The sequence below is a fragment of the Pseudonaja textilis genome, chromosome Z (genome assembly GCF_049901715.1).
Source record: "Pseudonaja textilis isolate UNSWEBS1 chromosome Z, rPseTex1.2, whole genome shotgun sequence".
NCBI lineage: Eukaryota > Metazoa > Chordata > Lepidosauria > Squamata > Elapidae > Pseudonaja > Pseudonaja textilis.
The window spans coordinates 95,713,015-95,725,154 of record NC_142008.1 but is presented as its reverse complement, the minus strand read 5'-3'; positions in this window follow the sequence as shown (position 1 = coordinate 95,725,154).

The following is a 12,140-nucleotide window of genomic DNA, read 5'->3' as shown; positions in this document are numbered from 1 at the left end:
TATCTTTTGCCTGAGTTAATTTCTTTCTATAATTCTTCATAACATTTTCGTTCTTAGAGTTGCCCTACACATCTTAAGTGATTTCTTCTGTTTGGTAAGTACAAACTATGCTCCTGTAAAACCAACTGCCAACCAAGCATTTGCCATTGTGTAAAGTATGTCTTTTAATCATTCATACCAATGATGCTTTGAAATTAGAAGTTTTGGCTCTCATAAATATTCTACAAAATCTCTTCCCAGTTCTTTATTTTTAACGTGAGGAACTTTCCCATCAGATAGGTAAATGTTTGACACTATTTATGAATGTTCTCAGCTTTGATACCTATATGTCTTATAAATCTGCTTCAATATGTAAGGTGTCAAGGTTATTGATATACATTTTGGCATATGATTCCCATTTGCCTCTGTTGAGCCTACAGGTTGTTGGAGTTAAGAGGAGAAGCACAATTCTAATTGAAGAACTCTTAGTCATATTTACCTTGGTGTAAGTTTTATGTATTTCAGTGAGCTTTAGTTCTGAATAGACCTGTATCATCCTGAACTTGCTAGTTTCAGAGGAATTTATTTTAAGTAAATGTGTTCAGAATCATTAGAATGTTGTAACTTAGGGATACCCAAGCAATGTTTTGTTCCAGTGAAGGAGAATGCATAGGTGATAATTTTAATTAATCCTATCAAGCCAGTGAAATTGCAATGCAGGACTGGATTTCTAAATGTGCATTTCCTACATCAAGGGTGAAGAAGCTTGCACAAGAACGATAATGTATTGTGTCACAAATTGCTGGAGCAGATGGGTTGTGCCCCTGTAGGAAATTGGGATGTTCAAGCTTGCACACTAGTTGCTCTGTATCCTGGAGGGTGTCAGTTCTCTGTTTCTCTAGCTCTCGTTCTAGACTGAAGTGATAGGCCACAATATAACACAGGACTCAACGTACTTTAAACACATTTTACTGAGTTCATCTGGATATTAGCCTACTAGCGTCTGGAAATACATTGAATGAGAAAGGAGATGAAGATTTTGGAATTTTTGGTCATACTTCTGTCTGTGCGTCTATCTCTTCCTTTTGCAATCATTTATGATAATGGTAAACTTTTGTTGAAACATACTCTGAAGAAAATGAGTTTTTCTTTGTACCATAAGGGAATAACCCGGTAGTTGATCTTAATGTTATCATTTTTACCTCTAAACTAATGCAAGTTGAGCCATAACCTGGCACAAAGTAATGCTGAACAATCACATGTATTACAATGAGGATGCACAAGAGCATCCTAATTTTTTTATTCATGATTTGGAAGAACTTGTCCCCTTTCTAAGAATGTGGTAGTGAATCATAAGTTTGTACTCTTTCTTTCTTTCTTTCTTTCTTTCTTTCTTTCTTTCTTTCTTTCTTTCTTTCTTTCTTTCATACCTCAGCTTTCAATTCTAAAGAATTGCTGCTATTCCACTGATATAGGTTTTAACTGATATCTTTGAAAGGCTTCTAGAACTTTCTGTTGCTATTTTTGGAGGTTATTAGTATCTAACTATCTTCCTTCCCTATTCTAACAATGTTTACCCCAATATCTTCTCTCCATAGGGAGACATTTTTCTTCAGCAAATATTATCCACATAGGATTCTTCTTCTTTTAAAAATAATTTAATGGAGATTTGGCAAGAAGTTCAGTTTTACTTGTTAAAAAACTAAATTTTGAAAAGGAATCCAAATTTCTTTTTGGCTCAGAGTATAAAGTGGGCTACAAACATCAAACAATATTGAAAGAAAATGAAATAATAAATTTTTCATTTTGCAAAATATCTTACAGTCTAAATCTCTTTCGCAAACAAGATTTAAAAAATGATTAAAATATATTAACATAAAGCCTGACCTAGACATCCTTGCTTCTGTCTTTTCTATTGAGTTCACTTAAAATTGTGATCCTATTAGTACAATTCTGTCGTCTCAGAAATAATACTGAAATCATTGGGGCATACTCTAGATAAATATGTATAAAATTGCAGCCTGAGTTTCCTTAATATGTAGGTATCCCTTTGTTGTAACAATATTTAGAAACTAACCAAATGATGGTGAATAAAAATGCAATCTTAAATATTAAAGCTTAGTATTATAGTCTCTTAATTGAAGCAATTCCTGGTAAGTGACAACTTTGTGAATCATAAAAACAAACAAATAGTAGTGTAAAACAACAATCATAGAGTCCAGCATTTGCATGTTTTTCTAATCATTTATGTAAATAACCCTCCAATTGGTGTTTCCATTGTTTCTAAATACATCCAAAAACGTGGAAATCAGCAGAGGAAACCTTTACGGCATGAAGAAAGCTACGAAATCTAAATAATTTAAATTGCCTAAGAATTTCCCTCCATCTCTCTCCGAAATAAAAATCAAATCCTAAAATTTATACCAATCCTTTCATAGAACAGAAAATATTCAGCTGTGTTACACCCTTTGGGTTGAATTGTTGTGATTCTGGCCGATTAAAAGAAGACTCCCACTGCCCTGCGTTTTTCCCTCCCCTTTTTTTCTTTTCCACACAGAGCCGATGAGGGGAGGGGAGGAAGTGAAGGGCCTGTCTTTTTTTTTTTTTTTTCAGAAGTGAGAAGATCCCTGATGTTTTTTTGTTTTCCTGGGAAGCTGGAGTTGTAAACTGCTTTAATTTTGCAAGCAGCCTGAAGAAGTGGAGTGGCGCCAATTTACTTGCTGGGCACAATTCCTTGGGAAACTCTTCTCCTCAAGGTAACTGGAAATCTTGCAACTTGTGCCTCCATCTCCCATTCACCTTGCTTTGCCTTGCGTAGCATATCTTTCCAGAGATGGAACCCATTGTCCTCCCAAATATTGCTTTGTAGGCACTTTGAGGGGTCCCTCCTTGATGAAGATGTCCTATAATTTATAGGTAGGAAATATGAAATGTATTTTGGTGGTTGTAAGTAGCATACTTTTAAAAGGAACACATTTCTCAGCAATGTCCACTTCTTATCCACATCTATTTAGCCAAATAATGGGTACTTTTTAAAAAACAAAAAAATTATTCATTTCAATGTGAGTATAATTCTGCTGTTCTGATATCAGTTGATTGGAGATTGTACTCACACACAATTCAGTAATCTACATTTTGTGTCTTACTTCCTGCAAAGGGTCAGACCTGTGTGTTTAAGCCTAAATCACATAGAAAACAGAAGATGTTAAGAGCAAGATTCGGTTATTAAGCTCATATAATAAAAGTAAACTCAGCTGTGCAAAATTTTCCTGAAGTTTCATAATGCAGGAAAATAAATAGTTGGTGAGGGTTTACAATCCCCCAGTTCTTAAAATTAATCTGCAATTCCTTTTCCTTTTTCTTGAATAAACTAGGAGTTAGGCACACAGCTTATTTATCCAATTTGGTCATTAAATTAAATCATTTGGAGAGAAATCTACATGCTCTTCCTTAACATATTCTGTATGAGATGTTTCAAATATTTAACCTAACAATGTGACATGCCAAAGCCTGACAGACACAATCTATACACATCTACTGGAGCGCTAGGGTTGCATTCTTCTGCTAAATGTATCCTTGTGCCCAGTTTTAGTTTTCCTCTGTGTATTATGTGAAGTATCCCTTAGGAGCCATAGAGATCTACCGTGTGCATTGATAGTTAAGGATCACACTCTTCAATGTTAGTCCAGATGTGGTCTAAGTGTGTGTCCTTCCTTATATGTCCAGCATGTTAAGCAATTGCTACAAAATACATTACTCCAAACTTATTAAGAGTTTGGGAGGATTTAATTTGATTAATTGCTAATATTCATCTGTTTCTGAATCAGTTTTTCCAATACAAATATATCAGACTACAAAACAAAAAAGAGAATAATTATAGCTCAGGGTTGAAATGAGAGGTCCTTAGTGCTATCTGAGCTTGTTTGTTTTTTTGTTGATATTTCATTACCTAAAGGAGGTAGCATCATCCCAGTTAGTCTAATACGCATGTTACCTAGTTTGGATAATAAACACCTGCAAGAAAACAAAGCTCAGAGAGTACGGAGGACCCCTCAGGCTGAAAACCTTATCACCTCCACATCATTTTAAAAAATGTGCAACCTGAATTTGGCATTAGAACAAATTTTAACATCTTTTGGCATGAGTCAATTTTTGACATGAGAGTCTATTTCACTTTGGGATTTCACATTGCACATAGTTTGATAGCTTATACAAAATCATAATACACTGCTTTAGACCCTTATAGATGGAAACAATCCCGAACAAATTCATTAGAATAGTTACTGCAAATGATTAATTTCCCAAATAAAGGGACCAAACTATTCATCTGTGTAGATATTCCAGCTGTATAGTGTTTCATATGAAAACAGCTGTTTTGCGTCTGTTTGAAACAAAGAGCAGAACTTTTGTTGTCACGTTTCATTTTATCATGGGCATTGCAAAAATGAACAGTGGCCATTTGTTACTTCAGTGTTAGTTTCCTGCAAAGAATAAAAAACCTCACATGCTCAGGTTGAAGGTAAAATAGCCTCACAAAGGGTTTTACGTAAGGTGAAGGAACACAAGCTGTATGCCCTTAAAGGCAGCCTTCCCCAACCTCATGCCTTCAAGATGCTTGGTTTGGGATTAAGGATTTATAGTACAAAACATCTGGAGGGTAGTAGGATGGGAAAGGTTGCCCCAAACTGCTCTTTAAGCATGGAAGTTAAAAATTAATTCAAACTGTGAAAGTTTTGCTTTGATGGATAACTTTAAAGCCATGATATGACTTGAAAGTTAAACAGCTGAAAAAACAGTAAAGTTTATTTGGATTTTTAAGTAGTACTCTCTCAAGTGTTTCACATACATTAGTTCTGTAATCTGCAAAGACACCATGTAATGTAAATCAGTATTGTTATCCATGTATTATACTTAACCATTAGTGTCTTGCCTGTGGCCATGTAGCCACTTCTTGGTGACGTAAGTGAAGTACCTTCAACCTATCCCATTAAGCCAGATCTTGGAAATGAGGAATCAAAATAGAAAAGAAAATTCCACATATAGGAATTGAAATAATTTTGTGAGTTTTTTTTTTTTAAATAAGGGTTCAAAATCTTTCCCTGGGTATATTCAGATGTCAGTGTGACTCTCCTGATATGTTAAGTAAATCAATCAGCAGCTATCTTTCTAGGATTTGTTTAAGGAGGACAATGATATAATGAATCTTGGATGTTGTAATCAACATTGTTTAGACTTTTTGATAATGGATGATTTGGAGACATCCATCTGAAGAACCAATCTATGCTTGGCTGTGAAATTCAATGGTGACCTTGTGCTGGTCACGAGCTCTCAATCTAAGTTATCTCACAGGTTGTAGAAATGATAAAAAGGAGGAACAGATAATGTCCACTGCTTTGAGCACTTTGGAGTCAAGGTAGGGTATGAATGTAATAAAACCACACTTTTTTTAGCTGTAAAATAAAGAACAGCAGCCACTGCCAGTAAATCAAATTGTTGAAAAAGAAATATTGGAGTTAACTGGGTATTTATGGAGGTCAGATGAGCTTCTGCATAAAGCTACAGTCAGCTATGGTAATTTGTTGTCTAGAAAGTGTGAGCAAAGTGCTTCTTTGCTTTTGGGTGACCTAGGACCTTTCTTCCAATGGGCAGTCTTATCCAGAAAGGATTTAGGGATTGTTTTCCTCTCAGTCATACTATTTACCTACTCTGGCAATATCTCCCCATTATCAGAGAGAATTCTTTTCTATTATCTGCTGACGGTGATATCTGGAACCTTGAGACTGAAATCATGGGCTACAACTCACAGTCCAATGAAAATCATTCCCAAGTAAGTTTCCCTAGACCTGGAGCACAAACAAGGCTTTCTGTCTCTATAGAAACAGTATTAAAATATAAAATTCACGTAACTGAGGGATATTGACTTATAAATGTTATAAATCTCACTGGAGAAAAGCATAATGCTGGGAAGGATTGAGGGCAAAAGAAGAAGGGGATGACAGAAAATGAGGTGGTTGGATGGAGTCACTGAAGCTTAAATGGATTCCAGAAGATGGTAGAGGACAGGAAGGCCTGGAGGAACATTGTCCATGGGGTCACGATGGGTCAGACACGACTTCGCATCTAACAACAACAACAAAGATGAATAAAATGTCTGGCTACTGTTAAAAAACATCAGGAAGTGATGCTGAGAAACTTCTCTAGGGGACTAGTGTATGGCTGGGTTTCCCTACTAAGTGGAATCTTCCCTTGAAAGCCATATCCTTAACTATATTATAGAAAAGGCAACTTGGATAAATATCATACATTAAGAGAGAACATAATATTTGGGGAAGCATGTCTATTTTAGATTAAACCTTTAATCTAAATAGACTGAATGTCAATGTAGCAGACAAAACCGAGGTATATTAACAAATAATTCAGTTCTGGTTAATAATTTTGTAACTATTGTAGATCAACTGCAGCTACAGGGCCCAGCCTCATGTTCAGTTTTTTTTTTATATAATTATCTAAGCCAGTGTTTCTCAGCCTGAGTAACTCTAAAATGAGTGGACTTCAACTCCCAGAATTTCCTAGCCAGCACCGAACAACATCCACTTTCCACATATGGCTGAACTATGAACTCTTAGCATGCCTTTCCATTGGACACATTGATTGGGGTGGGGTGGGGTATTGTAATGTGGAGGGCACATGTTTTATTTCTGGTGGCTCAGCTAAGACGAATTAATATCATGCCATTCAGTTACATATAAGCCTATCTGTTCCAATATGAAACTTAATTGGGACCTTTGTAAAGGGGGGAATTACAGCTTCTACTGGCTCTGTAAAAAAAGAAAATAAAAAATGGTCTTTTTTTTAAAAAATGGCCTTGATTTTGAAAATCTAACATTTCTCTAACACAGAGTTGGGAGCGTAAATAATCTATACTGGAGAATTGATTTATTCGGTGAAATAAGACTGGCTGGTCATAATAAATTGGATTCCAATAAAGGAGAATATTTGTGGCTCGGGATTGAAACGAGGGTTCCTTGGTACTCTGTGAGCTTGGTTATTTTCTTGCAGACATTTCATTACCCAAACTAAGTAACATCATCAGGGCTAATAAGGAGTGGAGTTGACTCTCAGTTTATATTCTAGTGCTTGCCCCGTCAGTGTTGGTTGGGATGGTCTTAGAAATTCTTTAGTTAGACTGGATGACACTAAACAGGCCAATCAAAGAACCTCTAAGTCCACTTACACTGATATTGACAGGCAAGCCACTAGAACATAAACTGAGAACCAGCCTTACTAGCACTGATGATGTTACTTCGAGTAATGAAACGAATGCAAGAAAATAACTGAATGCCCACTGGACTGAATAGTTTAAAGCTATAATCTGAAGATCACTAAAGTGGTTTAAAGCTATTTGATTTCCATGAGAATCAATTGAATGTTTTATCTCTGTCTCTTCCTGTATATGCAGATGTAAATATTGAAGATATTATTCAGCCTTATGTGTGTTAAGAACTACCTTAGTAGATCTGTCAAAGCAAAAATATAGCAAAGGACAAACTTAAGGGAACAGGAACAGGATGTTCCTTCCTTAAATTGGATCCATAAGAGTACCAATTCTCATTTCTAGCAATCCAATAATACAGTAGATAATGAATTTGATAGTCATGTATATGGACAATACTTGATGGTACTTATTTGTCTGCATGTTTCCTAGTTGTGTTAATAAAATGTGGTACCCAGAGGTTGGGTAAGGTTTTTTTGTTTTGCATAAAATGAGTATGCAATTTTTTTATGTTTTGGACTGGGAATCCCTGATGCTATTATCAAAATAAGATAAACAGAGCATCTTAAAGAAACATTAAAATCTTATTTACAAACTAAAAATAATGTTGCAGAACAATTTGATCAAGCAAAATAACTTAATGCTAGCTCTAAAATGTTGTTCTGTAGGATTTGAAGAATTTCAACACGAGGGAAGTTTCAGGTGAATATTATTCCCTTTTAAAAGGCTTAGCTGGAGGCAAACTGCTTCACCGGCAAAAATATTTATGGTATTTTTGAATTCCCTTATGTGGAGATTTTTGTATAAATACCCACAAGGTCATTTTCAGAATAATACAAAATAACTCACCCTTCCCATCATTTTCCTGCTGCATCTGTTTCAATGTTCAACTTGCCTATATTATTTTAATTTTCCCATTTTGAATTCTTACCTTTTTAGCCTTAAAAAAATGAATTTACTATAGAGAATCTCCAGGCTGAGGTCTCCCTCTCTGTCAGACTGAATTGGCTCGGCCAAGATAAAACTAAATTTGATTTAATTAATTAAAGTGAAATGATGAATTAAATGTACTTAATAGCTTTCACATTCAATGTAAAAAGTGCAGTTTGGTGACACCTTTTGGAAAATATCAAGGGCTTGTATAGATGTCTTTTTTTACCTGGAACCCAAAATATCAGAATGAAATTCTGGGTCTTCTCAGAAATATCCCATCTCCAGTTAGGGAGGGAGGAATGAGGAAGGAAGGAGAAAATAAGTTTCTGTTCTCAATAATTCTTAGATTTGTTGTTATTGATGTTGTGTGGTAGACTGCTGCCTGTACTACACTACTAAGCACAGTCTTGCATTACTAAATTACTAAAACAAAACATATGCATTAAAATGGATTGAGCTCTGACATTTTGTTTTCAGTGTAGACACATTTTGTGAGGAAGAAAAGATACATAGTTAGAAAAACATTAATTGTCTGGCTGCCTACCAGAAGTTTAGAGGTTCAATGCAAGTCCAGAAGTAAAATAAGTCTAAGAAGCATTTATTTGATTTTTTTTGCTAAGAAAACAATAGTAACGACTCTACAGAAGACTGTTTTCTTCTCTTCTTTAATAATAAAAAAGCTATAAGTTTAGATCTAGTACAGACTTGGGAGTAAGTCCATGAAATCCAACCAGTCTTTATTCCATATAAATGTGCAACAATTGATCTCAGAACCCAGATTTCAGGTGTAATTCTACATTGATGATGAGACTTCTGAACAGGTAAGTCTTAAGGACATTTCTTAAGCATAGAACAAATCAACGATCCATCCTAATGTTTAATCCTGACATGGATAGTCTCTCCTCTATTGTTCTTAAGTGAAACAAATGCTCATTTAGATACAGTACATCTTTCTATTGCACTGGAGATAAATTGAACAATATATCATTGGTCATATACAAATAGCTCAATCTTCAAAAACATCGAATTAAGGCTACAGGAGGGGAATGAAATATATGGCAGCTGATGAAATCAAAGCAACTCACTGCTTTTTTCCTTTCAAAAAGGATTATATCATTAGACATATATGGTTGTTTGAAATCAATATTGAGTGAAACTTTAGAATCACGTTTCCTACTTATTTATTTTGTTAGTAGTTAGCAGTTTCAGTAGCAAACGTTTGGCTGAGAAGACGTCAGCTCTTGAATACCGACTGCCCCTTTTTATTTGGGAGTGTGATCATTTGCTGTAAAAAAAAAGGCTTGCTTCCAATAAAATATATTTAGGATTACCTTGTAAATCTTCATTTCATTTTCATTTTAGGATTGTTTATCCCTTTTATGCTTGAAAAAGTGTTTTCAGAAGAAAGTTGTCAAAGTCTGCTTCTTTTTCAACCTGAAAATTTGCACAAGAGGACAGTAATATACCAAACATCACTTGGCACTGTATGCTATACAATAAAGAAAAGAAAAAGAAGAAATATCCCCGCTCTAAGCAATTTTCAACATAGCATTTTACAGTGGGAAGGGGCAGGAGCAAATCTTTTTTCTGCTTCACTACAATTCATTATGCACTTGAGAAATACTCTGTACCAAGTCCCTGAAGAGAATTAAAGGAAAAAACAATAAATAATTGTGCTTCTGTGAAATGCTTTATGTCATAATCAAATCAGTTTCCTATTTCAGGAGAGATATGTTTATGGAGGAAACGAAACATACATTAAAAAAAAAAACTACTGTGACCTGTTTCCAACCTGTTTCCATCTTACATGTTTTTCTGGGAATTTTGTTTTTATTTTTTTCATTTATATTTTCCCCAATAGTTGTTTTGTAGGAATAGCTTTATTGTCCACCACCCATACTAACATAATTATCTCCTTTCAAAAGAATGAGTTTGTACATTTCCAAGGAAAAATATTCATGCATCAATCTTCAGGACAGGGGTAAAAGGAACTGTACCATATTTCTGCCTTCCTTTGACATTTTCCATATTCTACAGTGATTTGTTTCTCAGCTTTTTAAAAAATTGACTCTTTCCTAAGAAAAGTAACATTTATTTTTGCAAGAGAAGACTTGCAAATTTGATGTCAGATGAGAAGGGAATGATTATGGAAGCAATCATCTAAAGCATATTATTTGAGGTGATTAAGAAATAATTATTGTTCCTTATCTGACTAATAAGAAAATTCTCACATCATTTTTCAACTTTTTCCTATCAAAATTGTATTCACAAGAGTCATTTGGGTTGCAAATATCATTCACTTCAGAGAGTTATTTCTGATTAGAATTGTATAAGTTTTCTTTGTCACAGCTTAATTTTGTATTTATGTCCTCAGAAATAAAATTTATTCTTCCAAATAAATGGCAGGATTAAGACATTCATTTCTCTATTTTAATATTTTCTATATATCTATCTGGATTCTTTTTAATTGAATAGATGATATATGTTCAGTTTTAAAGACAATTTCTATTTTTGTGTACTCCATTACACAATTTGTTATTTTAAAGTATTTTACATTAGCATTCTTAAGCTGGTGCCTGGACTTAGAATTTATAGTCCAAGTACATTTAAAAAAAGATCCTATGTTGGGGTAATATTTTTTAAGATCTTTTTTTTAAAAAAATCTTTACATCAAATTTTAATATTTAAAAAAGAACTTTTGACATTAACAGAGCCATTTGCTGCTCCTTATGCTCTGGTGGAATTGCTACCAGTTCACTAGTTGTTGTGTACTGCATTATAAAAGATGCAATGAAAACAGGGGATCTTAAGTTAATTATGATTTGTCCCATTAATTTTAATAGGACATTTCTATGCATGGCTAAGCTTGGTTTTAACCTCATGAGAATGACATGCTTTTTGTATCTTACTTCTGAACATAATACCTCAATATTTGATGGGGAGGTATGTTTCTAGCTGATGAATGAAGTACTAACTTAGACATTAGTACCGCTTGTGAAGATTGCAATTTTGCAGATCCAAAATAATAAGCTTTCATTTGGAAATATGCAAAAGCAGTAATATTCTAAATTATAAGTTCTGTTGTCTAAAAAATTATTTTCTCTCCTTGTTTATTCTTCCTAGTTAGATTTGTGATTTGCTTTCTTTTTAGCCTGTTTCTGTTCATCTGCATTTTATGTACTTAAAAAGTCACCACTTTTTTAATATAATGAAATATATAAATGTTTGATTTAATAGATATTTAAAAATACTTTCTTAGATCTAATATAAACATTTTTTTAAAAAGAATGCAATTGTGGTATATTAAGAAAATAAATTTTTTATCACTTGGGATGTTCTTGAATGATTTAAATTATGTATTTTTGTTAACAAAAAGTATTTTATTTTGCAGAATGGGTCTTGGTTTGTTATGTCCTGTGGCAAATTTCAGTGTGCTATAACTCTGTATGTTTTATTAATGTCTTATTGTTTTGTAATTTTTAAAAATAAAATTTTTATGATCTATAACTATGCAAATGTGTTTATCAACAAGATATATTATAAAATGCAAATTCTATATTTTTGTAGTTCTTTGTAGTCCCTTATTTTTCAATTATATTGTCATCTTTTCATCTCTGGAAATATATGAGAATTGTAAGCAATAAACATTAATATCGCTAGTATAGATGTATTATTTCTAAATACTTTATAGATTTATCTCTATAGGTATATAGATAACATCTCTATGCATTATGAGGCAACTTTTAAGACACAGAAACTTATACATTATTAGCAAGATATTTTGTGCATTTTCTTAAAGTTTTTAAGTGGTTGTAAGAACCAAAGAGATGCATATGCTTCCATAGAACTTCATCTTTTTCATTCTACTAAAGGTATGGCTTGCTTCGTTTCTCCTTTCTTCCCTCTTTCATTCTTTCCCTAGTATTTCTCATGCCTTTGTTTTGATTGACAAGGC